Raw genomic sequence first — 22,800 nt, forward strand, 5'->3', positions numbered from 1 at the left:
AGCATTGTCCATTTTGTATTCAATCCCGATGTAATTTCTGTGTTTCATGGTCAACGTGAAGTTCCAAATGATACAGTCTACCTGCACAGGCGCATCGCAATTTAATTTTGGTCTCCCAGGAGCCGCTCAAAGCACAATGTCTTAGAAGAATCAGTCATGTTGAACTTAAGTTGGCATTGTGCCTTATGTATTCAATCCCGATGCAATTTCTGTGTTTCATGCTCAATTTGAAGGTCCAAGGGATACAGTAAACCTTCACAGGTGAATCTGAATCTAATACTGGTCTCCCTGTAGCCGTTCAAATTACAAACTCTTAGAAGATTCACTCTTCTTGTACTTAAGTCGGCATTGTGCATTTTTTATTCAATACCGATGCAATATCTATGTTTCATGCTCAATGAGAATGTCCAAGGGATACAGTAAACCTGCACTGGTTCATCGGAATCCAATTCTCATCTCCCCTGAGCCGCTCAAACCACAATTTCTTAGAAGATTCACTCTTCTTGTTTTGAAGTCGCCATTGTGCCTTTTGTATTCAATCCCGATGCGATGTCTGAGTTTCGTGGTCAATGTGAAGGTCCAAGGGATATAGTAAACCTGCACTGGTGCATCGGAATCTAAAACTGGTCTCTCAGGAGCCGATCATACCACAATCTCTTAGAAAATTCACCTTCTTGTACTTAAGTCGGCATTATCCTCTTTGTATTCAATCCCGTTGCAATAACTGTGTTTAAAGGTCAATGTGAAGGTCAGCGGGATACAGTAAACGTGCTCTGGAGCATCGGAATCTAATACAGGTCTCCCAGGAGGCGCTCCAAGCACAAACTCTTCGAAGATTCAATTACTTGTGCTTAAGTTGGCATTGTGAGTTTTGCATTCAATCCCGATGCAATTTCTGTGTTTCATGGTCTATGTGAAGGTCCAAGGGATACAGTAAACCTGCACTGGTGCGTCGGATTCTAATACTGGTCTGCCAGGAGCCGCTCCTACCACAAACTCTTAGAAGATTCACTCTTCTTGTACTTAAGTCGGCATTGTGCCTTTTGTATTCAATCTCGATGCAATTTCTGTGTTTTTTACACGATGTGAAAGTCCAAGGCATACAGTAACCCTGCACTGGTACATTGCAATCTAATACTGGTCTCTCAGGAGCCGCTCAAACCACAAACTTTTAGAAAATTCACCTTCTTGTACTTAAGTCGGCATTGTCCGTGTTGTATTCAATCCCGATGCAATATCTGTGTTTCATGGTCAATGTGAAGGGCAAAGGGATACAGTAAACGTGCACTGGTGCATCGGAATCTAATACAGGTCTCCCAGGAGACGCTCAAAGCTTAAAGTCTTCGAAGATTCTCACTACTTGTGCTTAAGTTGGCATTGTGAGTTTTGTATTCAATCCCGATGCGATTTCTGTCTTTTATGGTCAATGGGAAGGTCCAAGGGATACAGCAAGTTTCACCGGTGCATCGGAATCTAATACTGGGCCCCCAGGAGCCGCTCAGACCACAAACTCTTAGAAGATTCACTCTTCTTGTACCTAAGTCGGCATTGTCCTTTTTGTATTCATTCCCGATGCAATTTCTGTGTTTCCTGCTCAATGTGAAGGTCCAAGGGATACAGTAAGCCTGGACTGGTGAATCGGAATCTGATACTGCTCAGCCAGGAGCCACTCGAACCACAAACTCTTAGAAGATTCACTCTTCTTGTACTTAAGACGGCATTGTGCCTTTTGTATTCAATCCCGAAGCAAATTCTGTGTTTGATGGTCAATGTGAAGGTCCAAAGGATACAGTATACCCGCACTGGTTAATCGGAATCTAATACTGGTCTCTCAGGAACCGCTCAAACCACAAACTCTTAGAAGATTCACTCTTCTTGTACCTAAGTCGGCATTGTCCATTTTGTATTCATTCCCGATGCAATATCTGTGTTTCCTGCTCAATGTGAAGGTCCAACGGATACAGTAAACCTGGACTGGTGAATCGGAATCTAAAACTGGTCTCCGTGGAGCCGTTCAAGTTACAAACTCTTAGAAGATTCATTCTTCTTGTACTTATGTCTGCATTGTGCTTTTTGTATTCAATCCCGATGCAATTTTTGTGTATCATGGTCAACGTGAAGGTCCAAGGGATACAGTAAACCTGCAGTGGTGCATCGGAATCTAATACTGGTCTCCCAGAAACCGCTGAAAGCACAAACTCCTACATGATACATTCTTCTTGTACTTAAGTCGGCATTGTCCATTTTGTATTCAATCCCGATGTAATTTCTGTGTTTCATGGTCAACGTGAAGTTCCAAATGATACAGTCTACCTGCACAGGCGCATCGCAATTTAATTTTGGTCTCCCAGGAGCCGCTCAAAGCACAATGTCTTAGAAGAATCAGTCATGTTGAACTTAAGTTGGCATTGTGCCTTATGTATTCAATCCCGATGCAATTTCTGTGTTTCATGCTCAATTTGAAGGTCCAAGGGATACAGTAAACCTTCACAGGTGAATCTGAATCTAATACTGGTCTCCCTGTAGCCGTTCAAATTACAAACTCTTAGAAGATTCACTCTTCTTGTACTTAAGTCGGCATTGTGCATTTTGTAATTAATCCCGACGCAATTTCGGTGTTTCATAGTCCAATGTGAAGGCCCAAATGATACAGTCAACCTGCACTGGTGCATCGGAATCTAATACTGGTCTCCTAAGAGGCGCTCAAAGCGCAAACCCTTCGGAGATTCACTCTTCTTTTACATAAGTCGGTATTGTGCATTTTGTATTCAATACCGATGCAATATCTATGTTTCATGGTCAACGAGAATGTCCAAGGCATACAGTAAACCAGCACTGGTTCATCGGAATCTAATACTGCTCTCCCATGAGCCGTTCAAACCTCAAACTCTTAAAAGATTCACTCTTCTTGTATTTAAGTCACCATTGTGCTTTTGTATTCAATCCCGATGCGATGTCTGTGTTTCGTGGTCAATGTGAAGGTCCAAGGGGTATAGTAAACCTGCACTGGTGAATCGGAATCTAAAACTGGTCTCTCAGGAGCCGCTCAAACTACAAACTCTTAGAAAATTCACATTCTTGTACTTAAGTTGGCATTGTCCTCTTTGTATTCAATCCCGTTGCAATAACTGTGTTTAATGGTCAATGTGAAGGTCAGAGGGATACAGTAAACGTGCTCTGGTGCATCGGAATCTAATACAGGTCTCCCAGGAGACGCTCCAAGCACAAAGTCTTCGAAGATTCACATTAGTTGTGCTTAAGTTGGCATTGTGAGTTTTGCATTCAATCCCGCTGCAATTTCTGTGTTTCATGGTCAATGTGAAGGTCCAAGGGATACAGTAAACCTGCACTGGTGCATCGGAATATAATACTGGTCTGCCAGGAGCCGCTCCAACCACAAACTCTTAGAAGATCCACTCTTATTGTACTTAAGTCGGCATTGTGCCTTTTGTATTCAATCCCGATTCAATTTCTATGTTTCATGGTCAATGTGAGGGTCCAAACGATACAGTAAACCTGCACTGGTGCATCGGAATCTAAAAGTGGTATCTCAGGAGCCGCTCAAACCGCAAACTCTTAGAAAATTCGCCTTATTGTACTTAAGTCGGCATTATCCGATTTGTATTCAATCCCGTTGCAATAACTGTGTTTAAAGGTCAATGTGAAGGTCAGAGGGATACAGTAAACGTGCTCTGGCGCTTCGGAATCTAATACAGGTCTCCCAGGAGACGCTCCAAGCACAAACACTTCGAAGATTCACATTACTTGTGCTTAAGTTGGCATTGTGAGTTTTGCATTCAATCCCGATGCAATATCTGTGTTTCATGGTCTATGCGAAGGTCCAAGGGATACAGTAAACCTGCACTGGTGCATCGGAATATAATACTGGTCTGCCAGGCGCCGCTCCAACCACAAACTCTTAGAAGATCCATTCTTATGGTACTTAAGTCGGCATTGTGCCTTTTGTATTCAATCCCGATGCAATTACTGTGTCTCTTACACAATGTGAAATTCCAAGGGATACAGTAAACCTGCACTGGTGCATCGGAATCTAATACTGGTCTCCCAGGAGCCGCTTAAAGCACAATTTCTTAGAAGAATCAGTCATGTTGAACTTAAGTTGGCATTGTGCATTATGTATTCAATCCCGATGCAATTTCTGTGTTTCATGCTCAATTTGAAGGTCCAAGGGATACAGTAAACCTGCACAGGTGAATCTTAATCTAATACTGGTCTCCTAAGAGCCGCTCAAAGCGCAAACACTTCGGAGATTCACTCTTCTTTTACATAAGTCAGTATTGTGCATTTTGTATTCAATACCGATGCAATATCTATGTTTCATGCTCAATGAGAATGTCCAAGGCATACAGTAAACCAGCACTGGTTCATCGGAATCTAATACTGCTCTCCCATGAGCCGTTCAAACCTCAAACTCTTAAAAGATTCACTCTTCTTGTATTTAAGTCACCATTGTGCTTTTGTATTCAATCCCGATGCGATGTCTGTGTTTCGTGGTCAATGTGAAGGTCCAAGGGGTATAGTAAACCTGCACTGGTGAATCGAAATCTAAAACTGTTCTCTCAGGAGCCGCACAAACTACAAACTCTTAGAAAATTCACATTCTTGTACTTAAGTTGGCATTGTCCTCTTTGTATTCAATCCCGCTGCAATAACTGTGTTTAATGGTCAATGTGAAGGTCAGAGGGATACAGTAAACGTGCTCTGGTGCATCGGAATCTAATACAGGTCTCCCAGGAGACGCTCCAAGCACAAAGTCTTCGAAGATTCACATTAGTTGTGCTTAAGTTGTCATTGTGAGTTTTGCATTCAATCCCTCTGCAATTTCTGTGTTTCATGGTCAATGTGAAGGTCCAAGGGATACAGTAAACCTGCACTGGTGCATCGCAATATAATACTGGTCTGCCAGGAGCCGCTCCAACCACAAACTCATAGAAGATCCACTGTTATGGTACTTAAGTCGGCATTGTGCCTTTTGTATTCAATCCCGATGCAATTTCTGTGATTCGTGGTCAATGTGAAGGTCCAACGGATACAGTAATCCTGCACTGGTGCATCGGAAACTAATACTGGTCTCCCAGGAGCCGCTGAAGTTACAAACTCTTAGAAGATTCACTCTTCTTGTACTTAAGTCGGTATTGTGCATTTTGTATTCAATCCCGGTGCCATTTCTATGTTTCATGGTCAATGAGAATGTCCAAGGGATACAGTAAACCTGCACTGGTTCATCGGCATCTAATACTGGTCTCCCATGAGCCGCTAAAACCACGAACTCTTAAAACTGGTCTTCCATGAGCCGCTCAAACCACAAACTCTTAGAAGATTCACCTTTCTTGTATTTAAGTCGCCATTGTGCCTTTAGTATTCAATCCCGATGCGATGTCTGAATTTCATGGTCAATGCGAAGGTCCAAGGGATATAGTAAACCTGCACTTGTGCATCGGAATCTAAGCCTAGTCTGTCAGGAGCAGCTTAAACCACAAACTCTTAGAAAATTCTCCTTCTTGTACTTAAGTCGGCATTGTCCCTTTTGTATTCAATCCCGATGCAATTTCTGTGTTTAATGGTCAATGTGAAGGTCCAAGGGATACAGTAAACCTGCACTAGTGCATCGGAATCTAATACTGGTCTCCCAGGAGCCGCTGAAAGCACAAATTTCGAGAGGATTCATTCTTCTAGTACTTTAGTCGGCATTGTCCATTTTGTATTCAATCCCGATGCAATTTGTGTGTTTCATACACAATGTGAAGTTGCAAGGGATACAGTACACCTGCACTGGTGCTTCGGAATAAAATACTGGACTCCCAGGAGCCGCTCAAAGCACAAACTCTTAGAAGATTCACTTTTCTTGTACTTAAGTCGGCATTGTCCCTTTTGTATTCAATCCCGATGCAATTTCTGTGTTTTATGTTGAATGTGAATTTCCAAGGGTTACAGTAAACCTGCACTGGTGCATCGGAATCTAATACTGGTCTGCCAGGAGCCGCTCGAACCACAAACTCTTAGAAGATTAACTCTTCATGTACTCAAATCGGCATTGTGCTTTTTGTATTCAATCCCGATGCGATTTCTGTGTTTCATGGTCAATGTGAAGGTCCAAGGGATACAGTAAACCTGCACTAGTGCATCAGAATCTAATACTGGTCTCCCAGGAGCCGCTGAAAGCACAAATTTCGAGAGGATTCATTCTTCTAGTACTTTAGTCGGCATTGTCCATTTTGTATTCAATCCCGATGCAATTTGTGTGTTTCATGGTCAATGTGAAGGTCCAAGCGATACAGTAAACCTGCTCTGGTGCATCGGAATCGAAAACTGGTATCTCAGGAGCCGCTCAAACCACAAACTCTTAGAAAATTCAACTTATTCTACTTAAGTCGGCATTATCCCCATTGTATTCAATCCCGATGCAATTTCTGTGATTCATGGTCAATGTGAAGGTCCAAGGGATACAGTAATCCGGCACTGGTGCATCGGAATCTAATACTGGTCTCTCAGGAGCCGCTCAAACCACAAATTCTTAGAAAATTCTCCTTCTTGTACTTAAGTCGGCAATGTCCCTTTTGTATTCAATCCCGATGCAATTTCTGTGTTTCATGGTGAATGTGAAGTTCCAAGGGTTACAGTAAACCTGCACTGGTGCATCGGAATCTAATACTGGTCTGCCAGGAGCCGCTCCTACCACAAACTCTTAGAAGATTAACTCTTCATGTACTCAAATCGGCATTGTGCCTTTTGTATTCAATCCCGATGCGATTTCTGTGTTTCATGGTCAATGTGAAGGTCCAAGGGATACAGTAATCTGGCACTGGTGCATCGGAATCTAATACTGGACTCCCAGGAGCCGCTCAAAGCACAAATTCTTAGAAGATTCACTCTTTTTCTACTTAAGCCGGTATTGTGCATTTTGTAATCAATCCCGGTGCCATTTCTGTGTTTCATGGTCAATGAGAATGTCCAAGGGATACAGTAAACCTGGACTGGTTCATCGGAATCTAATACTGGTCTCCCATGAGCCGCTAAAACCACGAACTCTTAGAAGATTCACTCTTCTTGTACTTAAGTCGTCATTGTGCTTTTTGTATTCAATCCAGATGCTATTTCTGTGTTTCATGGTCAATTTGAAGGTGCAAGGGATACAGTAAACCTGCCCTGGTTCATCTAATTCTTATACAGATCTCCCATGAGCCGCTCATACCACAAACTCTTCGAAGATTCACCCTCCTTGTATTTAAGTCGCCATTGTGCCTTTTGTATTCAATCCCGATGCGATGTCTGTGTTTCATGGTCAATGCGAAGGTCCAGGGGATATAGTAAACCTGCACTGGTTCATCGGAATCTAAGCCTAGTCTCTCAGGAGCAGCTTAAACCACAAACTCTTAGAAAATCCTCCTTCTTGTACGTAAGTCGGCATTGTCCCTTTTGTATTCAATCCCGATGCAATTTCTGTGTTTAATGGTCAATGTGAGGGTCAAAGGGACACAGTAAACGTGCTCTGGTGCTTCGGATTCTAATACAGGTCTCCCAGGAGACGCTCAAAACACATACTCTTCGAAGATTTACTTTACTTGTGCTTAAGTTGGCATTGTGAGTTTTGTGTTCAATCCCGATGCAATTTCTGTGTTTCATGGTCAATGTAAAGGTCCAAGGGATACAGTAAACCTGCACTGGTGCATCGGAATAAAATACTGGTCTCCCAGGAGACGTTCAAAGCACAAACTCTTAGAAGATTCACTCTTCTTGTACTTAAGTCGGCATTGTGCATTTTGTATTGAATCCCGATGCAATTTCTGTGTTTCATGGTCAATGTGAAGTTCCAAGGGTTACAGTAAACCTGCACTGGTGCATCGGAATCTCATACTGGTCTCCCAGGAGCCGCTTAAAGCACAAATTCATAGAGGATTCAGTCTTCTTGTACTTACGTCGGCATTGTCTCTTTTGTAATTAATCCCGATGCATATTCTGCATTTCATGGTCAATGTGAAGGTCCAAGGGATACAGTAAACCTGCACTTGTGCATCGGAATCTAATACTGGTCTCCCAGGAGCCGCTCAAAGCACAAACTCCTACAAGTTTCATTCTTCTTGTACGTAAGTCGGCATTGTCCATATTGTATTATATCCCTATGCAAATTCTGTGTTTCATGGTCAATGTGAAGGTCCAAATGATACAGTCAACCTGGACGTGTCCATCGGAATGTAATAATGTCCTCCCAGGAGCCGCTCAAACCACAAAATCTTAGAAAATTCACCTTTTGTACTTAAGTCGGCATTGTCCCTTTTGTATTCTATCCCAATGCAATTTCTATGTTTCATGGCCAATGTGAAGGGCCAAGGGATGCAGTTAACTTGCACTGGTGCATCGTAATCTAACACTTTTCTCCCAGGACCCGCTCAAACCACAAACTCTTAGAAAATTCACTCTTCTTTTACTTAAGTCGGCATTGTCCCTTTTGTATTCAATCCCGACGCAATTTCTGTGTTTCACGGTCAATGTGAAGGTCCAAGGGATACAGTAAACCTGCACTGGTGCATCGGAATCTAATACTGGTGTCCCAGGAGCCGCGCAAAGCACAAAGCCTTAGAAAATTCTCACTTGTTGTACTTGAGTCGGCATTGTCCCTTATGTATTCCATCCCGATGTAATTATGTGTTTCATGGTCAATGTGAAGGACCAAGGGATACCGTTAAGCAGCACTGGTGCATCGGAATCCAATACTGGGCTCCCAGGAGCCGCTGAAAGCACAAAATCTTATAAGATTCACCGTTCTTGTACTTAAGTCGGCATTGTCCCTTTTGTATTCAATACCGATGCTATTTCTGTGTTTCATGGTCAATGTGAAGGTCCAAGGAATACAGTAAACTTGCACTGGTGCATCGGAATCTAACACTTTTCTCCCAGGACCCGCTCAAACCACAAACTCTTAGAAAATTCACTCTTCTTGTACTTAAGTCTTCATTATCCATTTTGTATTCAATCCCGATGCAATTTCTGTGTTTCATGGTCAATGTGAAGGTCCAAGGGATACAGTAAACCTGCACTGATGCATCGGAATGTAATACAGGTCTCTCAAAAGACGCTCAGAGCACAAACTCTTCGATGATTCACACTACTTGTGCTTCAGTTGGCATTGTGAGTTTTGTATTCAATCAGGATGCAACTTCTGTGTTTCATGGTCAATGTGAAGGTCCAAGGGACACAGTAAACCTGCACTGGTGCATCGGAATCTAATACTGGTCTGCCAGGAGCAGCTCAAACCACAAACCCTTTGAAGATTTACTCTTCTTGTACTTAAGTCGGCATTGTGCCTTTTGTATTCAATCCCGATGCAATATCTGTGTTTCATAGTCAATGTGAAGGTCCAAGGGATACAGTAAATCTGCACTTGTGCATCGGAATCTAATACTGGTCTCCCAGGAGCTGCTGAAAGCAGAAACTCTTACAAGTTTCATTTTTCTTGTACGTAAGTCGGCATTGTCCATATTGTATTCAATCCCGAAGGAAATTCTGTGTTTCATGCTCAATGTGAAGGTCCAAATGATACAGTCAACCTGGACGTGTGCATCGGAATGTAATAATGGCCTCCCAGGAGCCGCTCAAACCACAAAATCTTAGAAAATTCACCTTCTTGTACCTAAGTCGGCATTGTCTCTTTTGTATTCAATCCCGATGCATATTCTGTGTTTCATGGCCAATGTGAAAGTCCAAGGGATACAGTTAACTTGCACTGGTGCATCGGAATCTAACACTTTTCTCCCAGAAGCCGCTCAAAGCACATACTCTGAGAAGATTCACTCTTCTTGTACTTAAGTCGGCAATGTCCGATTTGTATCCAACCCCAATGCAATTTCTGTGTTTCATGGTCAATGTGAAGGTCCAAGGGATACAGTAAACGTGCACCGGTGCATCTGAATCTAATAGTGGTCTCCCAGGAGCCGCTCAGAGCACAAACTCTCAGAAGATTCACCCTTCTTGTACTTAAGTCGGCATTGTCCATTTTGTATTCATCCCCATGCAAGTTCTGTGTTTCATTGTTAATGTGAAGGTCCTAGGGATATAGTTTTATGGTCAATGTGAAGGTCCAAGGGATACAGTAAACCTGCACTGGTGCATCGCAATCTAATACCGGTCTCCCAAGAGCCGTTTAAAACACAAACTCTTAGATGATCTACTCTTTTTGTACTTAAGTCGGCAGTCCCTTTTGTATTCAATCCCGATGCAATTTCTGTGTTTCATGGTCAATGTGAATGTCCAAGGGATACAGTAAACCTGCACTGGTGCATCGGAATCTAATACTGATATCCCAGGAGCCGCTCAAAACACAAACTCTGAAGTGATTCACTCGTCTTGTACTTAAGGTGGCATTGTGCCTTTTGTATTCAATCCCAATGCAATATCTGTGTTTGATGGTCAATGAGAAGGTCCAAGGGATCGTGTAAACCTGCACTGGTGCATCGGAATCTAATACTGGTTTCCCAAGAGCCGCTAAAAGCACAAACTCTTAGAAGATTCACTCTTCTTGTACTTAAGCCGGCATTGTGCCATATGTATTTAATCCCCACGCAACTTCTGTGTTTCATGGTCAATGTGAAGGGCCAAGTGATACAGTAAACCTGCACTGGTGCTTCGGAATCTAATACCGGTCTCCCATTAGCCGCTCAAAGCACAAACTCTTAGAAGACTCACTTTTCTTGTTCTTATATCGGCATTGTCCCTTTTGTATTCAATTCCGATGCGATTTCTGTGTTTCTTGTTCAATGTGAAGATGGAAGGGATACCGTAAACCTGCACTGGTGCATCGGAATCTAATACTGGTCTCCCAGGAGTCGCGCAAAGCACAAAGTCTTACAAAATTCTCACTTGTTGTAGTTGAGTCGGCATTGTCCCTTATGTATTCCATCCCGATGTAATTATGTGTTTCATGGTCAATGTGAAGGTCCTAGGTATACAGTAAACCTGCACTGGTGCATCGGAATCTAATAGTGGTCTCCCAGGAGACGCTCAAAGCACAAACTCTTAGAAGATTCACTCTTCTGGTACTTAAGACGGCATTGTGCCTTTTGTATTCCATCGCGATGGAATTTCTGTGTTTCATGGTCAATGTGAAGGTCGAAGGGATATAGTAAACTTGCACTGGTGCATCGGAATCTAATACTGGTATCCCAGGAGCCGCTCAAAGCACAAACTCTGAAGATATTCACTCTTCTTGTACTTAAGTCGGCATTGTCCCTATTATATTCAATCCCGATGCAATATCTGTGTTTCATGGTCAATGTGAAGGACCAAGGGATACAGTAAACCTGCACTGGTGCATCGGAATCTAATACTGGTTTCCCAGGAGCCGCTCAAAGCACAAACTCTTAGAAGATTTACTCTTCTTGTACTTAGGTTGGCATTGTCTCTTATGTATTCAATCCCGATGTAATTTCTGTGTTTCATGGTCAATGTGAAGGTTCAAGGGATACAGTTAAACAGCACTGGTGCATCGGAATCTAATACTGGACTCCCAGGAGCCGCTCAAAGCACAAACTCCTAGAAGATTCACTCTTCTGGTACTTAAGACGGCATTGTGCCTTTTGTATTCCATCGCGATGGAATTTCTGTGTTTCATGGTCAATGTGAAGGTCCAAGGGATACAGTAAACCTGCACTGGTGAAACGGAATCTAATACTGGTCCCCCAGAAGCCGCTCAAAGCACAAACTCTTAGAAGATTCAGTCTTCTTGTGCTTAAGTCGGCATTGTCTCTTTCGTAATTAATCCCGATGAATATTCTGCATTTCATGGTCAATGTGAGGGTCCAAGGTATACAGTAAACCTGCACTGGTGCATTCGAATCTAATACTGGTCTCCGAGGAGCCGCTGAATGCACAATCCCTTAGAAGACTCACTCTTCTTGTACTTAATTCGGCATTGTTCCATTTGTATTCGATCTCGATGCAATTTCTGTGTTTCATGGTCAATGTGAAGGTCCAAGCGATACAGTAAACGTGCACAGGTGCGTCGGAATCTAATACTGGTTTCCCACGAGCCGCTCAAATCACAAACTCTTAGAAGATTTACTCTTCTTGTATTTAGGTTGGCATTGTCTCTTATGTATTTAATCCCGATGTAATTTCTGTATGTCATGGTCAATGTGAAGGTTCAAGGGATACAGTTAAACAGCACTGGTGCATTGGAATCTAATACTGGTCTCCCAGGAGCCGCTCAAACCACAAACTCTCAGAAGATTCACACTTATTGTACTTATGTCGGCAGTCCCATTTGTATTCAATCCCGATGCAATTTCTGTGTTTCATGGTCAATGTGAAGGCCCAAGGGATACAGTAAACTTGCACTGGTGCATCGTAATCTAACACTTTTCTCCCAGGACCCGCTCAAACCACAAACTCTTAGAAAATTCACTCTTCTTTTACTTAAGTCGGCATTGTCCCTTTTGTATTCAATCCCGATTAGAGTTCTGTGTATCATGGTCAATGTGAAGGTCCAAATGATACAGTCAACCTGCACTGGTGCAACGGAATCTAATACTGGTCTTCCAGGAGCCACTCAGAGCAGAAACTCTTAGAAGGTTCAATCTTCTTGTACTTAAGTTGGCATTGACTCTTTTGTATTCAATCCCGATGCGGTTTCTGTGTTTCATGGTCAATGTGAGGGTCCAAGGTATACAGTAAACCTGCACTGGTGCATTCGAATATAATACTGGTCTCCCAGGAGCCGCTGAAAGCACAATCCCTTAGAAGATTCATTGTTCTTGTACTTAAGTCGGCATTGTTCCATTTGTATTCAATCTCGATGCAATTTCTGTGTTTCACGGTCAATGTGAAGGTCCAAGGGATACAGTAAACCTGCACTGATGCATCGGAAGCTAATACTGGTGTCCCAGGAGCCGCGCAAAGCACAAAGTTTTAGAAAATTCTCACTTGTTGTACTTGAGTCGGCATTGTCCCTTATGTATTCCAGCCCGATGTAATTATGTGTTTCATGGTCAATGTGAAGGACCAAGGGATACCGTTAACCAGCACTGGTGCATCGGAATCCAATACTGGGCTCCCAGGAGCCGCTGAAAGCACAAAATCTTATAAGATTCCCCGTTCTTGTACTTAAGTCGGCATTAACCCTTTTGTATTCAATACCGATGCTATTTCTGTGTTTCATGGTCAATGTGAAGCTCCAAGGAATACAGTAAACTTGCACTGGTGCATCAGTATCTAACACTTGTCTCCCAGGAGCCGGTCACACCACAAACTCTTAGATAATTCACTCTTCTTGTACTAAAGTCTACATTGTCCATTTTGTATTGAATCCCGATGCAATTTCTGTGTTTCATGGTCAATGTGAGGGTCCAAGGGATACAGTAAACCTGCACTGATGCATCGGAACGTAATACAGGTCTCTCAAAAGACGCTCAAAGCACAAACTCTTCGATGATTCACACTACTTGTGCTTCAGTTGGCATTGTGAGTTTTGTATTCAATCAGGATGCAACTTCTGTGTTTCATGGTCAGTGTGAAGGTCCAAGGGACACTGTAAACCTGCACTGGTGCATCGGAATCTAATACTGGTCTGCCAGGAGCAGCTCAAACCACAAACTCTTTGAAGATTTACTCTTCTTGTACTTTAGTCGGCATTGTGCCTTTTGTATTCAATCCCGAAGCAATATCTGTGTTTCATAGTCAATGTGAAGGTCCAAGGGATACAGTAAATCTGCACTTGTGCATCGGAATCTAATACTGGTCTCCCAGGAGCTGCTGAAAGCAGAAACTGTTACAAGTTTCATTCTTCTAGTACGTAAGTCGGCATTGTCCATATTGTATTCAATCCCGAAGCAAATTCTGTGTTTCATGCTCAATGTGAAGGTCCAAATGATACAGTCAACCTGGACGTGTGCATCGGAATGTAATAATGGCCTCCCAGGAGCCGCTCAAACCACAAAATCTTAGAAAATTCACCTTCTTGTACTTAAGTCGGCATTGTCCCTTTTGTATTCAATCCCAATGCAATTTCTGTGTATCATGGCCAATGTGAAGGTCCAAGGCATACAGTTAACTTGCACTGGTGCATCGGAATCTAACACTTTTCTCCCAGAAGCCGCTCAAAGCACATACCCTGAGAAGAATCACTCTTCTTGTACTTAAGTCGGCAATGTCCGATTTGTATCCAACCCCGATGCAATTTCTGTGTTTCATGGTCAATGTGAAGGTCCAAGGGATACAGTAAACGTGCACCGGTGCATCTGAATCTAATAGTGGTCTCCCAGGAGCCGCTCAAAGCACAAACTCTTAGACAATTCACTCTTCTTGTACTTATGTCAGCATTGTCCCTTTTGTATTCAATCCAGATGCGGTTTCTGTGATTCATTGTCAATGTGAGGGTCCAAGGTATACAGTAAACCAGCACTGGGGCATTAGAATCTAATACTGGTCTCCCAGGAGCCGCTGAAAGCACAAACCCTTAGAAGATTCACTCTTCTTGTATTTAAGTCGGCATTGTCCCTATTGTATTCAATCCCGATGTAATTTCTGTGTTTCATGGTCAATGTGAAGGTTCAAGGGATACAGTTAAACAGCACTGGTGCATCGGAATCTAATACTGGTCTCCCAGGAGCCGCTCAGAGCACAAACTCTCAGAAGATTCACCCTTCTTGTACTTAAGTCGGCATTGTCCATTTTGTATTCATCCCCATGCAAGTTCTGTGTTTCATTGTTAATGTGAAGGTCCAAGGGATATAGGAAACCTGCACTGGTGCATCGGAATCTAACACTGGTCTCCCAGGAGCCGCTCAAACCACAAACTTGTAGAAAATTTACTCTTCTTGTAGTTAAGCCGGCATTGTCCCTCCTGTATTCAATCCCGATGCAATTTCTGTGTTTTATGCTCAATGTGAAGGTCCAAGGGATACAGTAAACATGCACTGGTGAAACGGAATCTAATACTGGTCACCCAGAAGCCGCTCAAAGCACAAACTCTTAGAAAATTCACTCTTGTTGCACTTAAGTCAGCATTGTGCATCTTGTATTCAATCCCGAAGCAGTTTCTGCGTTTCATGGGCAATGTGAAGGTCCAAATGATACAGTAAACCTGCACTGGTGCATCGCAATCTAATACCGGTCTCCCAAGAGCCGTTTAAAACACAAACTCTTAGATGATCTACTCTTTTTGTACTTAAGTCGGCAGTCCCTTTTGTATTCAATCCCGATGCAATTTCTGTGTTTCATGGTCAATGTGAATGTCCAAGGGAAACAGTAAATGTGCACTGGTGCATCGGAATCTAATACTGATATCCCAGGAGCCGCTCAAAACACAAACTCTGAAGAGATTCACTCGTCTTGTACTTAAATTGGCATTGTGCCTTTTGTATTCAATCCCAATGCAATATCTGTGTTTGATGGTCAATGTGAAGGTCCAAGGGATCGTGTAAACCTGCACTGGTGCATCGGAATCTAATACTGGTTTCCCAAGAGCCGCTAAAAGCACAAACTCTTAGAAGATTCACTCTTCTTGTACTTAAGACGGCATTGTGCCTTTTGTATTCCATCGCGATGGAATTTCTGTGTTTCATGGTCAATGTGAAGGGCCAAGTGATACAGTAAACCTGCACTGGTGCTTCGGAATCTAATACCGGTCTCCCATTAGCCGCTCAAAGCACAAACTCTTAGAAGACTCACTTTTCTTGTCCTTATATCGGCATTGTCCCTTTTGTATTCAATCCCGATGCGATTTCTGTGTTTCTTGTTCAATGTGAAGATGGAAGGGATACCGTAAACCTGCACTGGTGCATCGGAATCTAATACTGGTCTCCCAGGAGTCGCGCAAAGCACAAAGTCTTACAAAATTCTCACTTGTTGTACTTGAGTCGGCATTGTCCCTTATGTATTCCATCCCGATGTAATTATGTGTTTCATGGTCAATGTGAAGGTCCTAGGGATACAGTAAACCTGCACCGGTGCATCGGAATCTAATAGTGGTCTCCCAGGAGACGCTCAAAGCACAAACTCTTAGAAGATTCAGTCTTCTTGTGCTTAAGTCGGCATTGTCTCTTTCGTAATTAATCCCGATGAATATTCTGCATTTCATGGTCAATGTGAGGGTCCAAGGTATACAGTAAACCTGCACTGGTGCATTCGAATCTAATACTGGTCTCCGAGGAGCCGCTGAAAGCACAGTCCCTTAGAAGATTCACTCTTCTTGTACTTAAGTCGGCATTGTTCCATTTGTATTCAATCTCGATGCAATTTCTGTGTTTCACGGTCAATGTGAAGGTCCAAGGGATACAGTAAACGTGCACAGGTGCGTCGGAATCTAATACTGGTTTCCCACGAGTCGCTCAAATCACAAACTCTTAGAAGATTTACTCTTCTTGTATTTAGGTTGGCATTGTCTCTTATGTATTTAATCCCGATGTAATTTCTGTATATCACGGTGAATGTGAAGGTTCAAGGGATACAGTTAAACAGCACTGGTGCATCGGAATCTAATACTGGTCTCCCAGGAGCCGCTCAAACCACAAACTCTCAGAAGATTCACACTTATTGTACTTAAGTCGGCAGTCCCATTTGTATTCAATCCCGATGCTATTTCTGTGTTTCATGGTCAATGTGAAGGTCCAAGGGATACAGTAAACTTGCACTGGTGCATCGTAATCTAACACTTTTCTCCCAGGACCCGCTCAAACCACAAACTCTTAGAAAATTCACTCTTCTTTTACTTAAGTCGGCATTGTCCCTTTTGTATTCAATCCCGATTAGAGTTCTGTGTATCATGGTCAATGTGAAGGTCCAAATGATACAGTCAACCTGCACTGGTGCAACGGAATCTAATACTGGTCTTCCAGGAGCCACTCAGAGCAGAAACTCTTAGAAGGTTCAATCTTCTTGTACTTAAGTTGGCATTGACTCTTTTGTATTCAATCCCGATGCGGTTTCTGTGTTTCATGGTCAATGTGAGGGTCCAAGGTATACAGTAAACCTGCACTGGTGCATTCGAATCTAATACTGGTCTGCCAGGAGCAGCTCAAACCACAAACTCTTTGAAGATTTACTCTTCTTGTACTTAAGTCGGCATTGTGCCTTTTGTATTCAATCCCGATGCAATATCTGTGTTTCATAGTCAATGTGAAGGTCCAAGGGATACAGTAAATCTGCACTTGTGCATCGGAATCTAATACTGGTCTCCCAGGAGCTGCTGAAAGCAGAAACTCTTACAAGTTTCATTCTTCTTGTACGTAAGTCGGCATTGTCCATATTGTATTCAATCCCGAAGCAAATTCTGTGTTTCATGCTCAATGTGAAGGTCCAAATGATACAGTCAACCTGGACGTGTGCATCGGAATGTAATAATGGCCTCCCAGGAGCCGCTCAAACCACAAATTCTTAGAAAATTCACCTTCTTGTACTTAAGTCGGCATTGTCTCTTTTGTATTCAATCCCGATGCATATTCTGTGTTTCATGGTCAATGTGAAGGTCGAAGGGATAACGTTATCCAGCACTGGTGCATCGAAATCTAATGCCGGTCTCCCAGGAGCAGCTTGAAGCGCAAAATCCTATAAGATTCATCCTTCTTGTACTTAAGTCGGCATTGTCCCTTTTGTAATCAATCCCAATGCAATTTCTGTGTTTCACGGCCAATGTGAAGGTCCAAGGGATACAGTTAACTTGCACTGGTGCATCGGAATCTAACACTTTTCTCCCAGAAGCCGCTCAAAGCACATACTCTGAGAAGATTCACTCTTCTTGTACTTAAGTCAGCAATGTCCGATTTGTGTCCAACCCCGATGCAATTTCTGTGTTTCATCGTCAATGTGAAGGTCCAAGGGATACAGTAAACGTGCACCGGTGCATCTGAATCTAATAGTTGTCTCCCAGGAGCCGCTCAAAGCACAAACTCTTAGACAATTCACTCTTCTTGTACTTAAGTCAGCATTGTCCCTTTTGTATTCAATCCAGATGCGGTTTTTGTGATTCATTGTCAATGTGAGGGTCCAAGGTATACAGTAAACCAGCACTGGGGCATTCGAATCTAATACTGGTCTCCCAATAGCCGCTGAAAGCACAATCCCTTAGAAGATTCACTCATCTTGTACTTAAGTCGGCATTGTCCCTATTGTATTCAATCCCGATGTAATTTCTGTGTTTCATGGTCAATGTGAAGGTTCAAGGGATACAGTTAAACAGCACTGGTGCATCGGAATCTAATACTGGTCTCCCAGGAGCCGCTCAGAGCACAAACTCTCAGAAGATTCACCCTTCTTGTACTTAAGTCGGCATTGTCCATTTTGTATTCATCCCCATGCAAGTTCTGTGTTTCATTGTCAATGTGAAGGTCCAAGGGATATAGGAAACCTGCACTGGTGCATCGGAATCTAACACTGGTCTCCCAGGAGCCGCTCAAACCACAAACTTGTAGAAAATTTACTCTTCTTGTAGTTAAGCCGGCATTGTCCCTCCTGTATTCAATCCCGATGCAATTTCTGTGTTTTATGGTCAATGTGAAGGTCCAAGGGATACAGTAAACATGCACTGGTGAAACGGAATCTAATACTGGTCTCCCAGAAGCCGCTCAAAGCACAAACTCTTAGAAAATTCACTCTTGTTGTACTTAAGTCAGCATTGTGCATTTTGTATTCAATCCCGAAGCAGTTTCTGCGTTTCATGGGCAATGTGAAGGTCCTAATGATACAGTAAACCTGCACTGGTGCATCCCAGTCTAATACCGGTCTCCCAAGAGCCGCTCAAAACACAAACACTTAGATGATCTACTCTTTTTGTACTTAAGTCGGCAGTCCCTTTTGTATTCAATCCCGATAGAATTTCTGTGTTTCATGGTCAATGTGAATGTCCAAGGGATACAGTAAACCTGCACTGGTGCATCGGAATCTAATACTGATATCCCAGGAGCCGCTCAAAACACAAACTCTGAAGATATTCACTCGTCTTGTACTTAAGGTGGCATTGTGCCTTTTGTATTCAATCCCAAGGCAATATCTGTGTTTGATGGTCAATGTGAAGGTCCAAGGGATCGTGTAAACCTGCACTGGTGCATCGGAATCTAATACTGGTTTCCAAAGAGCCGCTAAAAGCACAAATTCTTAGAAGATTCACTCTTCTTGTACTTAAGCCGGCATTGTGCCATATGTTTTTAATCCCCACGCACCTTCTGTGTTTCATGGTCAATGTGAAGGGCCAAGTGATACAGTAAACCTGCACTGGTGCTTCGGAATCTAATACCGGTCTCCCATTAGCCGCTCGAAGCACAAACTCTTAGAAGACTCACTTTTCTTGTTCTTATATCGGCATTGTCCCTTTTGTATTCAATCCCGATGCGATTTCTGTGTTTCTTGTTCAATGTGAAGGTGGAAGGGATACCGTAAAACTGCACTGGTGCATCGGAATCTAATACTGGTCTCCCAGTAGTCGCGCAAAGCACAAAGTCTTACAAAATTCTCACTTGTTGTACTTGAGTCGGCATTGTCCCTTATGTATTCCATCCCGATGTAATTATGTGTTTCATGGTCAATGTGAAGGTCCTAGGGATACAGTAAACCTGCACTGGTGCATCAGAATCTAATAGCGGTCTCCCAGGAGACGCTCAAAGCACAAACTCTTAGAAGATTCACTCTTCTGGTACTTAAGACGGCATTGTGCCTTTTGTATTCCATCGCGATGGAATTTCTGTGTTTCATCTTCAATGTGAAGGTTGAAGGGATACAGTAAACTTGCACTGGTGCATCGGAATCTAATACTGGTATCCCAGGAGCCGCTCAAAGCACAAACTCTGAAGATATTCACTCTTCTTGTACTTAAGTCGGCATTGTCCCTATTGTATTCAATCCCGATGCAATATCTGTGTTTCATGGTCAATGTGAAGGACCAAGGGATACAGTAAACCTGCACTGGTGCATCGGAATCTAATACTGGTTTCCCAGGAGCCGCTCAAAGCACAAACTCTTAGAAGATTTACTCTTCTTGTACTTAGGTTGGCATTGTCTCTTATGTATTCAATCCCGATGTAATTTCTGTGTTTCATGGTCAATGTGAAGGTTCAAGGGATACAGTTAAACAGCACTGGTGCATCGGAATCTAATACTGGACTCCCAGGAGCCGCTCAAAACACAAACTCTCAGAAGATTTACCCTTCTTGTACTTAAGTCGGCATTGTCCATTTTGTATTCAATCCCGATGCAAGTTCTGTGTTTCATTGTCAATGTGAAGGTCCAAGGGATATAGGAAACCTGCACTGGTGCACCGGAATCTAACACTGGTCTCCCAGGAGCCGCTCAAACCACAAACTTGTAGAAAATTTACTCTTCTTGTAGCTAAGCCGGCATTGTCCCTCCTGTATTCAATCCCGATCCAATTTGTGTGTTTCATGGTCAATGTGAAGGTCCAAGGGATACAGTAAACCTGCACTGGTGAAACGGAATCTCATACTGGTCCCCCAGAAGCCGCTCAAAGCACAAACTCTTAGAAGATTCAGTCTTCTTGTGCTTAAGTCGGCATTGTCTCTTTCGTAATTAATCCCGATGAATATTCTGCATTTCATGGTCAATGTGAAGGTCCAAGGGATACCGTTAACCAGCACTGGTGCATCGGAATCTCTTCTGGTCTCCCAGGAGCCGCTCAAAGCACAAAATCTTATAAGATTCATCCTTCTTGTACTTAAGTCGGCATTGTTCCTTTTGTGTTCAATCCCGATGCGATTTCTGTGTTTCATGGTCAATGTGAAGGTCCAAGGGATACAGTAATTTTGCACTGGTGCATCGGAATCTAATACTGATATGCCAGGAGCCGCTCAAAGTACAAACTCTGAAGAGATTCACTCTTCTTGCACTTATGTCGCCATTGTCCCTATTGTATTCAATCCCGACGCAATATCTGTGTTTCATGGTCAATGTGAAGGACCAAGGGATACAGTAATTCTGCACTGGTGCATCGGAATCTAATACTGGTTTCCCAGGGGCGGCTCAAAGCACAAACTCTTAGAAGATTTACTCTACTTGTACTTAAGTTGGCATTGTCTTTTATGTATTCAGTCCCGATGTAATTTCTGTGTTTCATGGTCAATGTAAAAGTCCAAGGGATACAGTAAACCTGCACTGGTGCATCGGAATCTAATACTTGTCTCGCAGGAGCCGCTCAAAGCACAAAACCTTATAAGATTCATCCTTCTTGTACTTAAGTCGGCATTGTGCATTTTGTATTCAATCCCGATGCAATTTCTGCGTTTCATGGGCAATGTGAAGGTCCAAGGGATACAGTAAACCTGCACTGGTGCATCGGAATCTAATACTGGTCTCCCAAGAGCCGCTCAAAACACAAACTCTTAGATGATTAACTCGTTTTGTACTTAAGTCGGCAGTCCCTTGTGTATTAAATCCCGATGCAATTTACTGTGTTTCATGGTCAATGTGAAGGTCCAAGTGATACAGTAAACCTGCAATGGTGCATCGGAATCTAATACTGGTCTCCCAAGAGCCGCTCAAAACACAAACTCTTAGATGATTAACCCTTCTTGTACTTAATTCGGCAGTCCCTTGTGTATTCAATCCCGATGCAATTTCTGTGTTTTATGGTCAATGTGAAGGTCCAAGGGATACAGTAAACCTACACTGGTGCATCGGAACCTAATACTGGTCTCCCACGAGCGTCTCAAAGCATAAACTCTTAGAAGATTCACTCTTGTTGTACTTAAGTCGCATTGTCCCTTTTGTATTCAATCCCGATACAATATCTGTGCTTCATATTCAATGTGAAGGACCAAGGGATACAGTAAACCTGCACTGTTGCGTCGGAACCTAATACAGGTCTCCCAGGAGCCGCTCAAAGCACATACTCTTAGAAGATTCAGTCTTCTTGCACTTAAGTCGGCATTGAATCTTTTGTAATTAATCCCGATGCATATTCTGCATTTCATGGTCAATGTGAAGGTCCAAGGGAAACCGTTAACCAGCACTGGTGCATCGGAATCTATTCTGGTCTCCCAGGAGCCGCTCAAAGCACAAAACCTTATAAGATTCATCCTTCTTGTACTCAAGTCGGCATTGTCCCTTTTGTGTTCAATCCCGATGCAATTTCTGAGTTTCATGGCCAATGTGAAGGTCCAAGGGATACAGTAAACTTGCACTGGTGCATCGGAATCTAAAACTTTTCTCCCAGGACCCGCTCAAACCACAAACTCTTAGAAAATTCACTCTTCTTTTACTTAAATCGGCATTGTCCCTTTTGTATTCGATCCCGATGCAAGTTCTGTGTATCATGGTCAATGTGAAGGTCCAAGGGATACAGTAAACCTGCACTGGTGCAACGGAATCTAATACTGGTCTCCCAGGAGCCGCTCAGAACAGAAACTCTTAGATGATTCAATCTTCTTGTACTTAAGTTGGCATTGTGCCTTTTGTATTCAATCCCGATACAATATCTGTGTTTGATGGTCAATGTGAAGGTCCAAGGGATCGTGTAAACCTGCACTGGTGCATCGGAATCGAATACTGGTTTCCCAACAGCCGCCAAAATCACGAACTCTTAGAAGATTCACTCTTCTTGTACTTAAGTCGGCATTGTCTCTTTTGTATTCAATCGCGATGCATATTCTGTGTTTCATGGTCAATGTGAAGGTCCAAGGGATACCGTTAACCAGCACTGGTGCATCGGATTCTAATACTTGGCTCCCAGGAGCCGCTCAAAGCACAAAATCTTATAAGATTCACCGTTCTTGTACTTAAGTCGGCATTGTCCCTTTTGTATTCAATGCCGATGCTATTTCTGTGTGTCATGGTCAATGTGAAGGT

This window comes from Schistocerca piceifrons, chromosome X (genome assembly GCF_021461385.2).
Source record: "Schistocerca piceifrons isolate TAMUIC-IGC-003096 chromosome X, iqSchPice1.1, whole genome shotgun sequence".
NCBI classification, from domain to species: domain Eukaryota; kingdom Metazoa; phylum Arthropoda; class Insecta; order Orthoptera; family Acrididae; genus Schistocerca; species Schistocerca piceifrons.